Source organism: Rhineura floridana, chromosome 6 (assembly GCF_030035675.1).
Source record: "Rhineura floridana isolate rRhiFlo1 chromosome 6, rRhiFlo1.hap2, whole genome shotgun sequence".
Taxonomy (NCBI): domain Eukaryota; kingdom Metazoa; phylum Chordata; class Lepidosauria; order Squamata; family Rhineuridae; genus Rhineura; species Rhineura floridana.
Window position 1 is genome coordinate 23,371,812 of NC_084485.1, and position 16,917 is coordinate 23,388,728.

Consider the following 16,917-nt stretch of genomic DNA (forward strand, 5'->3'; position numbering starts at 1 on the left):
AAACTGTGGTCCATGGACCACCAGTAGTCCATGAGCTTCATTCAGGTGGTCCACAGTGTGTCTATGGATGGGTGGTTGAGGACACGAGACAGCATATGCAGGGTTTTTTTTTTATGACAGTACTCACCAGTAACAGAGTACCAGCACCTCATTTTTTTTAACCATAAAAGTACTGACATATCCATCACATTAAATATTCATATTGGCTTTTAATTGAATTTTTATTGCTTCTTTTATTGCTTATACTGAATTTTATTCTATGGAATCCACATGGAAATACAATAAAATACAATATATAAGAAATAAAAAAGGAATAAACAATTAAAATCATACAGCATTTAGCATAGTGGATTACAATTGCTACAACAGGCAGAAAAATCACTGAATGGTCCATCAAGGCCCTCAGCAGTTTTCAAGTGTGTGTGTGTGTGTGGGGAAGTTTGGCAACCAATGGCCTAAGACATTTTGACTCCTAAAGTAGAGCAGCAAACTTAACATTTTGGAGGACCTTGGGGACACAAAAAAAACCTTTGAGATCACAGAATAACAACAAGGGACCTACAAGGACAGTTACCATATTACTACTACTACTACTATTATTATTATAAAACAAAAATTAAGGGAACCTGAAGGGCACCAAAAAAAACCTTTGGCATCAAGGCATCACAGTGGGAGACCCACAGGGGTGGTCAATATTTTGTTAAAAAAGTAAAAACATGACATATATTGATCTATATGTATAAGCTAAGATATGTTTTGATATTTAAGGATGTATTCCACTTTGTATTTACTCCAGTCTGAGAAGAGTTGGACATAGCAGATCCCTGGCTCAGGGAAGCCCAGCCTGGCAGAAGGGGTGCCAGCAGAAGCTAGCGTAAGGCCCCAAACGGGGGCGTTCTGAGGGGCATGCAGGGGGAGGAGCCAAGGGGGGGACTTATGCAACATCCACATCCTGTTTGAAGTGCTCCTGCAGCTCCTGATCCAGGCCAAAGTTACACTGAGAGAAATATTGGTCTAAGCAAACAATTCTACTGGAAATCAATGAGGTGCGCTCACTCGCCAGTAGGGATACCCATGAGAGCTGCCTTTTTCTTTTCCACTCATAAGTGCAGCTCCTGGCTGAGCCAACATTTTGCCAGCTCGGCGGCTTCCAAACGGCAAATGGATGCCGTGGAGCAGGCACCCCTTCCTCTGGCTTCCCCTGAGTTGGATTGCTCTGCCCATGTACTGAAGTCTGAGCTCTGCGAGTGCCGCATTCTCCTGAATGAAGCGTAGAGTGTTTGAGGATCGGGATATTCGCAGGGAGACCAAAACGCTTATTTACAAAGCCATTGTACTACTGACCTTACTGTACGCCTGTGAAACATGGACCATCTATAAACGCCACTGCCAACTTCTTGAAAGATTCCACCAACGCTGCCTCCGGAAAATTCTGCAAATTACTTGGGAAGATGGGCGGACTAATGTTAGCATTTTGGAAAAAGCAAAGACTACCAGTGTTGAAACAATAATCCTTCAACATCAACTTTGCTGGACCAGCCATGTTGTTTGAATGCCTGATCACTGTCTTCCAAAGCAGTTACTTTACCCCCAACTTAAGGATGGAAAACGGAATATCGGTGAACAGCAAAAGAGGTTTTAAGATGTTCTTAAAGTGAATCTAAAAAAATGTAATATGAACATTGACAACTGGGAAGTCTTGGCCCATGAACGTCCCAAATGGAGGTCAGCCATTATCAAAGGTCTGTGGACTTTGAAGAAGTATAAATATAGGGCGAATGGGACAAACGAGCTAAATGGAAGGCACATCAAAAAAATCCTCATCACAACCATCTTCCATCTGGAAACCAATGTCCTCACTTGGGAGGCTGTGTGGATCCAGAATTGGCTTCCACAGTCACTTACGGACCTACTGTTAAAGACCTTATCTTGGAAGACAATCTTACTCGGCCACAAGTGATCACCAATGAATGATAGCTGATCGAGTGATCGCCAATGATGAATGAGTGTGAGCTGATGTGGGGTGGTGTCTTTTTTGTTTTTCTTCCCTTTCCCCCCTTTCTTTTTCTGTTCTTTTTTCTTTAATGAATATGCAATTTAAAAAATCAATAAAAATATTTTTAATTAAAAAAAAGAATGACAAGCTGTCATAGTTACCATAAATGAGTAACCAAAGAATAACTTAGCATGGGAAATGTATTCTTGTTACTCTTTTTTTTTTTTGCCATTTACCCTTCAAGTTGCTCAGAGTAATCAGACACAGGTAAGTATTTAGGGTTCCTGTTATCTTTGAAGAGTTGTGTAGAAGACAGAATTAAGGCTGCCAACATTTTTTTTTTACTGTCTCTGTTCCTTTGCCTTTAATAGCAGGCAGAAATTAAGCCAGTGACACTTTCCCCCACCACTTATCTCAATCCCAGGAAAACGTTTGCAGCTAAATTTCTGCCTAATAGCCCAGGAGTGGGGCCAGTAAATACATCAGCAATCTTACTGGCAGGTGCAGGTGGAGGTTTTCTCTTCCCTGCTGCAGATACCATGAACAACAGCACCTGCTAAAATTCCCTCTTCTGCTAAACAGCAATTAAAATACAAGTTCTGTCTTCCTTTGCAGCTGGTTGCTCTTAGTGATAAAATCTGACTAGTGCTGGAAATTGCAGTGCTGGTCCTTCCACCCATCTACGGAGCTCTGCAATGTTGCCTAAAAAGCAAGGGGCTTTATAGGGTTTAAGCCTTAGTGTCTATTTTCAGCCAGAGATCTATCTTGCAGCAGTTGATAAAATCTGTTGCTAAAATGTTTCCCGTGCAGGTTGTACTAACACCTTTCAATCAGGCCTCTACCACTTATGACCAGCGAAACTGACAACAGTTCACCAGTAAGTGCTGTAGCCTGCCAGTGCCAGGTATTTGGCAACTGACTCCTAATAATTTAACAAAATACCCATTTCACAGGAAAACAACAACAACTAGAGATGCTCAGACAACCTCCCCCCCAACAAAACTACAGGAACACCCCCCCATTACAGTCAGGCAATTCCCCAAATGGCAGGCAAGCGACCCCCATCCATCAAAAAGAGAGACAACCCCTCCCCCCAAAGAGGGCAGGCATTCCCAACCCCAGAACAAACACCCCAAATGCAGATAAAACCCACAAACAAAAAAATGGGCAGAACACCCCTACTCACCCTAAAAACCAGCTAACCACAAAAAGATGGTAAAATATCTCCCCAACACATGCATCCAGGAAAACACACATATCCTCTTCCAAGTAACAGAAAATTTCTCTCCTGAGTCACTCCACATCCCCCCAAAATTATGAAGCATCAGCCGGATCCTTTTCCTGAAGAGGTTTAGGCAGAAGCTGCAAAGCAAAGTGGGAGGCCTTCAGCTGCTCCATCCTCTTCCTGCACATTTTGAAGAGAGGAATGGAAGTGGGCAGGCAGCTGGATGCCTGTACTTCTCTTTCCAGCCAGCCCAGCCACCAACCAAGAAAAAAAGTAAAAATCGGGAAGTGCAGGGGCTGTGGTGAGCACCATGAGGGGATTCATGGTGCCCACAGGCACTCTGTTGGGGAACCAGCAGCAGCAAACCATGAGATTATTGAACATCTGGTTTACACATTTGTGCACTACAATCAAAATGCATCTTGTTCCTGCCTCTAAAGCTTAACTTGCAAGGCTGGAGAATCTGCCACCCGCCAGATATCAGATTATAACTCCCATAAATCCTGACTACTGACCCTGCTGGCTGGGGCTGATAGGATTTGGGAATCCACAACATCTGCAGAGCCACAGGTTTACCAGCCTTGAGATTCACCATCTCCTGAAAAGGTAAAATAGTGTTTCACCAGAGATAGGTACCAGAAACTAGGTTCATTCCCTGGTAACTAGAGGCAGCTGCAGCATATGGCTGTATATAATTAGCCATGAGCTATTGGAAGGAAGTGTGAAAGGTCAGTGTAATAAACAAAATCCAAAGTAATGATCCTTGTGCGATCAATACATGATAAAGATATTGTGATAATAATATGATACAGAAAATTTTCAAGTTGCCGGTGGATCTTTATGTTTATTTATTTGGTTCCATTTATGAGTCACTTCTGATAAAATATCTCTAAGTGATTTGATGGTAAAACATCAACAATAAAAACAATTCCATATGTAAAAACAATTTTATGTATAAAAGCAATTTAAAATCCAAGACAGATACAGGGTTATATGCAATGGAGGGCATTCTGCTTGCTCGACAGAAGAATCTCCCCTCTGTTCCCCCTGTGTGCTGTTCTGGGAGTTCTGACATTCCACAGCAGATTTCAGGGGGCACATGGTGGGCAGGAGAGGGGAGAACCCCATTGCACTAGTGGGAATTATTGCACCGGCTTCCGCTAGTTGAACAAGTTGGTTGAATATGCAATTATGAGATGTAACACTGTCTTTGTATTTTTTTTATTAAGTAGGGAGTGTTGCAAAAATCACAGTATTAAATTAAGCAGCAACCTGTATGATTATTATGATTCTTTTACAACACTGCATTGCTAAGATAATGACTCCATTGTATCATCTAGCAGCACATGCTGAACAATGGAACTAAAAGATTGGCGGTGAGTAATGAATTTACATAACCCAATCACAGTCTCACCAACCCATTGATTAATGTGAAACTGTTAAAAGAAGTCTGAACTCAGTCACCCCATTGAGAAAGCATTTGACACCTCTCTGGATGTTACTAAAATTAATTAAATCCAACCAATAGTTTCTAGGCTCCACAGAAAATACAGTACAACTGTTGGGGGCAGGGGAAGAGGAGGAGATAGTTTGATTCCACAAACTGAAACTCACCAAGGCTGGGAAAAGAGATGAGATCAAAGCAATGTGAAAAATAGGGATAAGGAAACTCCCAAAGTATGATAATCCTTCAGGATCCAGGGTCTTTATTCATGTTGGAGTTAATGTGAGCTGAATGGAGAATGTGCATAAACACTGGCTATTGTGGACACTCACCAGACATTGTAGAGAATGTGCTATATTTTAGCAAGGTGAAAAGGGAATATGCATAACCTTCAAGTGATCTTACTTAGTGGTTGTATTTCACACATTTGGTGAAGGTGAATCCATGTCCAAGAGAAGAATATGCATAGTGATCAGGCTGTGTTTGCAATGCCTTGTTTAATGCTGTCAAGTTGTACACTTTCTTCAACATCATTTCGAGACTGTTTACAATAAATGGGGCAATCCGCAGTTCATTTGTGCTCATTCTCTACATGTCCAGTGTTTTTACACATTATTTATTGCAGGGGTGGGCAGATTTCAGGCTCCTCAGATCTACTTTTTTTTTTTTTACTAGAACCCCCCCAATTCCTGAAGCTGAACCTTGGGAGATTCAGCACAGACAAAAGGAAGTACTCTTTCAAAAGGTGCATAAGATAACTAAGGAATTTGCTACCACAAGATGTAGAGATAGCGAGCAACATGGATGGCTTTAAACAGGGGATTAGACAAATTCATGGATGATAAGGCTATCCATAGCTACTAGTCATGATGGCTATGTGCTACCCCCAATATCAGAGACAGTATGCCTCTGAACACCCATTGCTAGGGGTCATAATAAGATGCTCATTGTCCATTTTATGGTCTTTCCATTGACATCAAGTTAGCCAGTGTGAGAACAGAATGCTGGACTAGATGGTCCTGCAGTCTGATCCAGCAGGACTCTTCTTATGTTCTGACTAACCAGAGCCAGGAATGCAAAGGACATATGATTAGAATTAAAGAGTGCTTCATAGCACATTCTGAACCTAGAAATTTGATTTCAATGCTAGTAGTGAACTGAGCTCACAGTCTTTTCACATACCTTCCCCGTTAGCTTTCTTCGTTTCAGCATTTAGGTGGGGAAAGTTGTTTTGTTGTAGTTTATGGTTGCTTTATTGTTTGTTTGTTTGTTTCATTTATGAATCACTCCCCATGAAACATCCTAAAGCGATTAACAATAAAAAGCATATTAAAGTAATTTCAAATCCAATATTGATACAGGCTGGGATACGAATCTCCACTTAAATGACTTGTTTTTTAAAAAGTTATACACTTGGGAGTAAAAAATCCTTGCTGTTGTGCCAATCGCTCCAAGATTTGCCAATAGATCCCAATCTACCTGCTGCCAACCCCTACGTTATTCCAGAGACTGAGAAAGTATCCTCATACACAATGAAATTGATGTATCCATACCAAAGGCACAAATTCCTATGCTTAGAAAAAGTAATTTTTTAAAATTCTGTGTTGATAACATTAGTACTGGAGAGCCAGTGTGGCGCAATGGTTAGAGTGTTGCACTAGGACCTGGAAGACTCAGCCCTGAAGCTTGCTGGGTGATCTTGGCCAGTCCCATTCTCTCAGCCTAACTTACCTCGCAGGGTTGTTGTGAGGATAAAATAGAGAGGGAGGAGGAAGGGTGGGATATAAATCTAATAAACAAACACGTATGCCACCTTGAGCTCCTTGAAGGAAAGATGGAGTGCAAATGTAATAATAAATATTATGAGCTACAGGAAAGTAACCATCACAAATGTTAAAATAAACTGCAATTTTTCCCCAGTTTAAATTTAGATCTATCTAGATTGCACCTTTAAAACCACACTGCTGATCTTTTCTCTTTTTTTAGTGTTCAAAGCATTTTGTATATATTAGATCACTGTGGGGTCATGGTTAGCATGTTGGAAAAGGGCTGGAGCTCAGAGGTAGTCAGCAGAGCATCTGCTTTGTATACAGGAGGTCTCAAGGTCAGTCCCCAACATCTCCAGGTAGGGATGGGAGAGACCCCTGCCTGAAATCCTGGAAAACCACTGCCACTTAGTGGAGACAATGCTGAGCTAGATGGACCAATTCCTATGTTCCTTTGGTTTAGGGCTGACAAGACCCGAGTTCAAATCCGCACTTAGCCATGAAAGTCTCTGGGTAAACTTTGGGCTGTTCATGAGCTCTCAGCCTAACCCATCTCACAGGGCTGTTGAGAGGACAAAATGGGCAAGTGGAACTATGCATGCCACCCAGAGCTCCTTATTAGAATGGTGGGATCGAATGAAATCAATATATAAAAACAGTGTAGGGTAGGTCCGTATTACCACTATGCCACAAATATTTGGAGGCTGAGAGATAGTTTGCCTAAGGCCCCCTAATAAATTCAAGGCTTCCTCTCTCACAACTCACAGTTATAGCTACCAGGGCTGTGGAGTCGGAGTCGTGGAGTCGGAAGCAATTTTGGGTGGAGAAATGTTCTTCCGACTCTGGCTTCAAAATAAAAACTTTCATAGGAATTTAGGAAAGTTTTCTTGTTCAGAAATTTTAATCAAAGAAATATATTTTATGTTATTTCAATCTAGCCTGATGATTCACGTGATGGCAATGAAATGCCTTGTGCTACCATTTTACTACAGTAAATTTGTTATTACTAGTTAGTATACATTTGCCATTTATGAAGGAGTCGGAGTCGGACAGTAGAAAAATAGAGGAGTTGGAGTCGAAGGTTTGGCGTACCGACTCCACAGCCCTGATAGCTACTACAGTGACTCAAAATCAGTTATATGATTAATTCCCCAGTTGTGGATACCAACAGTGAGGAAAATGCACTTTGCACATTTTCAGAGACAGAACCCTCTCCTTCTGACACTGAAATTAGACCTGATTCGTGGGACCCATAATGTGCTACAGTATATGATGTTGTGTCAAATGATTGTTATCCCACACTTCCCAGTGCATTTTTCCATAATTTCCCTTACTGCACCAAGTCTGTTTTCTTTTAAGTGGGTTTGTTGTGCAAGAGCACCAACTCCACTTCAACTGTGCAAACTGAAATTTGCCAGTATATATGAGCACCTTGACTAACACCTTGTGTCAGCGCAAAGATTTCTAGTTGCGCAATGGGACTTCCCCACTCCTCCCCCTGTGCCTGCTTAGAGGGTTGGGGAAAACCACTAGAACAGATTTAGGTGGGGAGGAGAGGGGGAAAGTCCCATTCCACAAGTGGACTCTTTGCCCTGACGGGACTTCTACTGAGCACTATGTTGATACATTGAAATTATAAAGGATTATCAATACCTTGGTGCAGTCATTAACCAAAATGGAGACAATAGTCAACAAATTAGAAGAAGGCTAGGACTGGGGAGGGCAGCTATGAGAGAACTAGAAAAGGTCCTCAAATGCAAAGATGTGTCACTGAAAACCAAAATCAGGATCATTCAGACCATGGTATTCCCGATCTCTATGTAGGGATGTGAAAGTTGGATAGTGAAAAAAGTGGATAAGAGAAAAATCAACTCATTTGAAATGTGATGTTGGAGGAGAGCTTTGCACATACCATGGACTGCGAAAAAGACAAATAATTGGGTGTTAGAACAAATTAAACCACAACTATCACTAGAAGCTAAAATGATGAAACTGAGGTTGTCATACTTTAGACACATAATAAGAAGACCTGATTCACTAGAAAAGACAATAATGCTGGGAAAAACAGAAGGGAGTAGAAAAAGAGGAAGGCCAAAGAAGAGATGGATTGATTCCATAAAGGAAGCCACAGACCTGAACTTATAAGATCTGAACAGGGTGGTTTATGACAGATGCTCTTGGAGGTTGCTGATTCATAGGGTCACCATAAGTCGTAATCGACTTGAAGGCACATAACAACAACAACAACGGCTATTAATGGCTACAAGCCACAATGGCTATGCTCTACCTCCATAGTCAGAGGCAGTATGCTTCCAAATATCAGTTGCCGGAAACCACAGAAGGGGAAAGTGTTTTTGCGCTCAGGTCCTGCTTGAAGGTGCTCCATTGGGGCATCTGGTTGGCCACTGTGAGAACAGGATGGGCCATTGGCCTGATTCAGCAGGGCTCTTCTTATGCACTGGCATGACATGACCTGAAGGTTGCACATGAGGGGATGCAGCCCTTGGACTGAAAGAGGTTCCCCACCCCTGAGCTGCACTTTCTCGTCAAGCAAAGGCGATGAAGGTATTCTAATCATTACTTAGTAAGGCCTTGTCAGGACTGATTACAATTACTGTTCATTATGTGAGTATGTAAAGATAGACTGCTATAGTTTTAATCTTTATTTTTGGATTTGAATGTATTAATCTGTAATGTTTTTAATTAGGTAAATTCACTGCTCAGAGAGGCCTTTGGGCACCAGGAGATAGGTGTGTGTGTGTGTTAAGAATCTAAATAAGAGAATATGAAATTAGGCTAGGGCGGTTTTGAAATTCTCAGCCAGTTAAGTAGTTTACTTAACTACATGTATATGCCATCTTTCTGCAAATGAACTATAGTTTAAAATAATGGCTTATAATTTAATAGACACCAAACAAAAGAGAGAATGGACAGGGAGAAGAAAGGAAAACAAGCACATTCAGGCTTTGAAGAAGACAATTCTGAGAGGAGAGAGGACAAATGGCAGTCAGTCCTAGACAGGCTGATGGACAGGTCTTGCTGTTTCACCTCTCCCTCTGATGTAGACAGGTAGAACAATCCCAGACAGATAAAGTTCTGGGAGCAGAGGACCCAAAAGCTGGACTGACCACCTAGCTATGTTGTCTAGGTTCTGTCCACTGTCAGAGGCAGTATGCCTTTGAATCCAGCTGCTGGGAATCACAAGTGGGAAGAGCACTGTTGCACTCAGATCCTCAGTTAGGGCTTTCTATAGGCATCTGTTCAGCTACTGCAAGAACAGGATGCTGTACTAGATGCCTGATCCAGCAAAACTTTTCTTATGACCAGGCTGATGGATGGTCTATCATTATGGTACTTCCAAAAAACCTCCCATGGGACCACATGGGCTAGCCTCTCACACTGACAGTACCCCATCTTTTGTCCCTGCGTTTGGCCAATGTATGTGTGAAGAGTTCCTCTCACAACAAGGAACTATGATTAAATCAGCCTCCCCCACCATTTGTATGGATGACATTTATGTGCATGTACCTGTATGTTCATAGAACCCTTCCTACACTGGCTGAACATGTGGGCTAACAGAAAGTGTTACTGCTGCATTCAGCAGAGGATAGGGGATAGCCCATGCAAGCCTGTGACACCTTCACGTTCTTTTACTACTAGGGTTGTCAGATCAGAAGCATCCCAAACTCTGAGATTTTGGGGGGTGGGCCCTACTGATGTCATAGAGGCATGCCTGAGTGATGTCATGGGGCGGGCCTGAGTGATGTCATGGGGCGGGCTGAGTGATGTTATTAAGCATGATACAATTCAAACAAAAACGTTTCTCTGATTGGAAATTAAGACAGAATTTAGCTAAAAGATGGTGCCTGGGTAGGGAACATTGAATCTAGCCAACTTACTTCTGGCAAAAAGGGTTTAAGTGCCTTCAGGCCCAGCCAGTCACCAGAAGGACATTGTAGGAAGAAAGGAGCATAGTGCTGTGGAGATGTTAGATGGGAGCACTCAGGAGTAAAAATGAATGCCCCCGAAGGCTGCAATTCTAAACACACTTGCTAAGGGACTAATCCCCATAGAACTCAATAGGACTTACTTCTGAGTAGATATGGTTTGGAATGTGTTGTTGATAAAGCTTGACCAGGGATCCTCTGCAAAGATACCCATATCCAAGTAGGGTTGGCAACCCCCTGCCTGGAATGCCCTGCCCCTAACTTTTAACATGGATACTCCAAATTTCTTTACAGATTTGACCCTTCACTTCAGAAAGAGGTCTGAGAAATTAGTAAGAGTAAGAAGATTCTCTACCCTTTCCTGACTCCCTGTGGGCTGCTGTAAACTCACTTTGACAGCCAACTCAATTCCAGTGAGTAATAATTGACAGAGAGAAAATACACATGGTTTGGTCTACCTTCACAGGCAGCAGCTTGAGAACAACAATTGCAGCCATGCTGCCCAGTATGTGAATTTTCTTTTACCACTATTGGGCAAGAAACAAACCATCATGCAAACAACAAGGTGCATCATCAGTGGGTTTAAGGGGGTTGAGCTGAGTGCATGAACCACTCTTGTTGCTTCTATGGATGAAAGGGAGTGAGGTTAAAGGTAAATGAAATGCAAACAGAAAAGACAGTGATGATTTCCTAAATGCAGTATCATACCAACCACAAGATTCCTGTGAGAAAGGCAGAAAACTCAGCATCTCACAACCAGTCCGGATTCCTAACCAAAAACCAAAACTAAAGAAATCCTGGCAGCCAGTTAGCCAAAGTCACAGAAATCCCCATGCAGCACAACCTGATCCGGGGGCTACAGTTAGTGCAGAATGCTGTGGCACAATTGCTGACATGAGTGAGACCCTATCAGCACATAATACCTCTTCTTTGAAATCTGCACTGGTTGCTGATTTGTTACCAGGCCAAGTTCAAGGTGTGCTTTCCATGTTATGGGTGCCACATAGAACTTATTCTGCTCTTGTAAGAAATCAGTCCTTTAGTGTGGCAGCAACTACGCTTTGGAACTCCCTGCCTATTGACATTAGTAGGTGCCTTCATTGTACTCTTTTTTGGCACCTGCTGAAACATTTTTGTTTAGGCAAGCCTACCCAGGCGCGTAGAAGCTATTATGCTTTTATCTATTTTTAACTCATTGTTGGTTTTATTATTTTGAATATTTTTAAATACCTGTCTTTAATTGTTTTTGCCAATAATTGTATTGTTTTAATTCCTTCTGTAAACTGCTTTGAGATTTTTTTTACAATAAAGCGATATATAAATGTTGTAATTAAAATACATAAATAAATTTTAGAGTCACTGTGGGTCTTGGGTCTCTTTCCATTTTTAGGAACAAAGGAATCTGCCTTATACCTACTAGCTCAGTACTGATGACATGGACTAGTATTGGCTCTCCAGGATTCCAGGCAATAGTCTTTTTCAGAAATTGAATTTTGGACCTTTGCATGCAAAGCATATGCCCTACTTCTGAGCTACAACCATTCCCCTGTTTACAAAAATATCTTTTAGAATTTTTTATTTTTAATTCACTAATGAATGCACATCATACCTAGTGCAGATCCACACCATTCATTTAAAGCACATTCAACACATATTTGAAGCACATGAATCACACCACAGAATCATGGGAACTGTAGTTTGTTAACTATAACTATAGTTTGGGAACTATAACTGAGGGGGAAACTACACTTCCCAGGATTCATTAGGGGAAGTCATGTGCTTTAAATGCAAGTTGGATGTGCTTTAAATATATTGTGTGGATCTACTTAATAAACTGCCTGTGTGTAAATCATTTTAATTAATTATTTAAAATGGAAATGAGCTATAAAGTTTACTGGGTGACCATGGGCTACTTACCATCTCTCAGCCTAATCTGCCCCTCAGGATGAAAACAACAGAGCAGAACCATGAACACCCCAAGGAAGAAGGGTAAAATTAAAATGTAGAGGAAGTAATACTGTACAACCATAGTGTGAAATCAGATACTTATTGGGACATAGTATGAAGAAATATTTATATAAGCATGACTATCAAATATGTTTATTATTTACACAACCTGTAAAGATATTTATAGTGTAATCCTACATTTGTTTACTCAGAAGCAAATCCCAATGTATTCAGTAGGGCTTACTCCAACAGGGATGTGTGCAGAGAACTGCAACCTCAAGTGATAAGGAACTTCATTCACCCAACCCAAAATTCAGAATCATGCCACTTTAAGCTGTTTTGCAACTGTTTATACTTGTTTTTATGGTTATTGGACTTTAAACGGATTTATTTCTTATTGTGAGCTGCCTTGGTTTCCAGTCTGAAACCCTACCTCACATGGTTGTTGGAAAGACTCCATGTATATATACACACACAGGAGATGTAAAAATACATACACTCCATATAATAGTTTATTGTCAAAACCAGTTGGTCATTGCAGAACATTTTTTTTAAATCAGTAATAGTTTCCTATGTAATAAAAGCATTGATACCTATGTAAAAAAATGGAAATGGACTGCCTTCAAGTCGATTCTGACTTATGGCAGCCCTATGAATAGGGTTTTCATGGTAAACGGTATTGAGAGGGGGTTTACCAATGCCTTCCTCTGAGGCTGAGAGGCAGTGACTGGCCCAAGGTCTCTCAGTGAGCTTCATGGCTGTGTGGGATTCGCACCCTGGGCTCCAGCACCTTAACCACTACACCACACTGGCTCTCAATATCTATGTAAGCCTAATTGCTTTAAAAAATAGGATTGGCGGGGGAGAGAAAGATTTACAACACCAACTCAATTCTTTGCTATATTCACTCAAAAGTCCCATCAATTTACAGCCCAGTCCTAACCATGTCTACTCAAAAATAAGTCATATTAAATTCGATGGGGTTTACTCTGGGTATGTGGGATTTGCATTGCAGCTTTACTCCCCAAAAAGCAAGTACTGGATTAATGCTTCATATTGGGAAGGTTTTCAAAACAGTGCCCTCTTCAACAGCCCAGGAAAATTTAAACTTGTTTGACTCCTGCACACAGAAAAAGACCAAAAACGATATACTTACTCAATTTATGAGATTTTCAGAAAAGCAGGAAAAAACAAGTTTTCTGACTTGCAAATGGCTCTAGTTACTGCCTTGTCAATCACGACCCTGACTTCACTTATTGGCTACAAACCTGAAAGGGTGGGATTAGTGCAGCCAGCCACGAGCTTATTTAATTGAAGTTGTGGGGGGGCTGATGTTTTGGTATATATCTCGGGAACCAGATCACCTAGAAACTTAATTTTTTTAAAAAATGAAAGCTAAGAGTCTGGAAATTAACTCACTCAGAGACCTGGAGAGCACCCCAAAAATGCAGAGTCTCCCCGGAACCTGGCAACCCTATTCTCATTCTCTCTCTCTCTCTCATTCTCTCTCTCTCTCTCTCTCTCTCTCTCTCTCTCTCTGTGTGTGTGTGTGGCCATCTGATATCCACCCCCCTCTGTTGTCACTTTCAGGGTTGAAACAACAGAATGAAATTTAACAGAGATAAATGCAAAGTTCTACACCTGGGAAAAAGAAACAAAATGCACAGTTATAAAAAGGGGGATACTTGGCTCAGCAACACTATATGTGAGAAGGAGCTTGGGATTGTAGTTGATCACAACCTGAATATGAGCAAATAGTGTGATGTGGCTGCAAAAAAGGCAAATGCTATTTTAGGGTGCATTTACAGAAGTATAGTTTCCAAATCGCATGAAGTATTAGTTCCCCTCTGTTTGGCACTATTAGGCCTCATCTTGAGTACTGCGTCCAGTTCTGGGCACCACACTAAGAAGGATGTAGACAAACTGGAACAGGTTCAGAGGAGGGCAACAAGGATGATCAGCGGACTAGAAATAAAGCCCTGTGAGGAGAGACTGAAAGAACTGGGCATGTTTAGCCTTGAGAAGAGAAGACTGAGGTACTTCAAGTACTTGAAAGGTTGCCACACAGAGGAGAGCCGGGATCTCTTTTAGATAGAATAATGGGCTCAAGTTGCAGGAAGCCAGATTTCAGCTGAACATCAGGAAAAATGTCCTAACTGTTAGAGTGATACGACAATGGAACCAATTACCTAGAGAGGTAGTGGGCTCTCTGACACTGGAGGCATTCTAGAGGCACCTGGACAGCCACCTGTTGGGTATGCTTTAATTTGGATTCCTGCATTGAGCAGGGGGTTGGACTCGATGGCCCTATAGGTCCCTTCCAAGTCTATGATTCTATGACTGCTTCATATATGTTATTGTATAAGAGAATGCATGTAGAAAAATTCACCAGCTGTCCAAGAAGGTGCCAAGCTTTAATCCAAACACGGATATAATTTTATTATTCACGATTGGAGGAGTTCCCAAACATTTCCCCCAATGGACCATTTGAAAATTGCTGATGGTCTTGGTGGACCCCTTGATGATTGTTCTGCCTCTTGTAGCAATTGTAACCTGTCATGCTAAATGCTGTATGATTTCTATTTTTTCCCTTTTTTATTTCTTGTGTTGCATTCCATAGAATTCAAATTTTAATACAATAAAATACAATATAAGAAATAAAAGAAGCATTTAAAGTACAGTTAAAATCAACAGGAATATTGATTGAATATCAGCATGCTGCTGACCACCTGAGTGAAGCTCGCATACTGGTGGTCCATGGACTGTAGCTGGGAGCGCCTGTACTATGGTTTATTATTAATAGTTATAGTACTATTGGTGTACAGTGTTATTTTACAGATGGAACCATGGATGAGACAAAAGAGAAATGGGGGAGGAAGAGAACTTCAGTCTCTCCTGTGGAAATCAGTGGGGCTTAATATTGCTTAATATTGGCTGGGTTGTGCTCCAAATAAATAGATGAATAAATCACTATGAGGAATTTGAGAGGAACCAAAACAAATACTTATCGGGTCAGTTAGACTGCTTTTAACAGCAGACTCCATGCATGTTTACTCAGAAGCTGTCCCACCATGTTTAATGGGCTTACTCCTAGGATGTGCATTAGATTGCAGCCTCAAATTAATTACAGTGCTGCTATGATAGGGGTGAGCCAAAGGTAGATCAGGATCTGCTGGGAGATCTGTGTGTGATTTGCAGTAGATCTAATTAGGTTCATGTCAACGTTTTATCTTTTTTTTGTTGTTCTGATGTGTTTAGTTTCATTGTGATTTTTGTGTGATTTGTTGTTTTAAATTATTTTATTATTTTGTTGTAAGCTACTCTGAGAGACAGAGAGATCAGCAAGGCTTCCTGTCAGTCCAAGTAGTTTAACAGCAGCAAGGTTTTATTTATTTATCTATTACATTTATATCCCACTTTTCTTCCAAGGAGTGCAAGCTGGTGTACATGGTTCTCCCCCTCCCCATTATATCATCACAACAACCCTGTGAGGTAGACAGTGACTGGCCCAAGGTCACCCAGTGAGTTTCATGGCTGAGTGGGGATTTTAACCCTGGTCTTCCAGGTCCTAGTCTGACACTTAACCACGGCACCATGCTGACATGTGCTAACTCAGGAGTGGGGAGCCTTAGGCCCAGGGGCTCAATGCGGCCTTCCAAGCTGCTCTATCCGGCCCTCAGGACTCTCCACAGCCACACCCCTACTGGCCCTGCTTTGCACCCTCCTTTTTGCCTGGCTGAAATATGTCCTTGAATTCTGATAATACCGCTTGCTTCCCTGGATGGAGTTATAGAGAGGGTGCATTTTGTGTGTATAAAGGTAAAACTACATTCATTGCTCCTCCCACTTTTGCCGCCAGCCCCTCATCCCATTGCCATATGGCCCCTGGAAGGTTAAGCAGAAGAGAATGTAGCCCTTGGGCTGAAAAAGGTTCCCCATGTCTGCGCTAACTGCTTATCTCTCAGTCTGGTATTCTTTGCCTGTAAAATATTAGTATTCATTTACTGCATTTAGCCAGAGCTTTGTGCAGTTCTGCTGGCCAGTTTTAGTTTTTGTCTTAAGAATCTCTAATCTGTAGAAATTTAGATGTAAATGTACACTTGTATATGCAGGTTCTTCTACTGCTGAGGTCCTCAAACTCTCAAACGTCCTACCTCCAGGGCTCACTTGAGTGGGGTGAAAATTACTGAGACTGCATTCACACTGTACATTTATTCCACTATTATTCCACTTTAAACAGTCATTACTTCCCCCAAAGAATCCTGGGAAGTGTAGTGTGTGAAGGGTGCTGAGAGTTGTTAGGAGACTCCTAATCTCCTCACAGAGCTACAGTTCCCAGGGTCCCATGGGAAGAGGGATTGACAGTTAAACCACTCAGGGAATTGTAGCTCTCTGGGGGAAATAGGAGCCTTCTAACAACTCTTAGCCTTCTTCAATAACTACACTTCCCAGGATTCTTTGGGGGAAGCCATGAATATTTAAAGTGGAATAATAGTGGAATATATGTCTGGTGTGAATGTGGCCTGAGGCTCACTTGTCATCAAATGGTGTTGGTGCAGGAGCAAAGGCAATCACAAAGTGGCAGCTTTTGA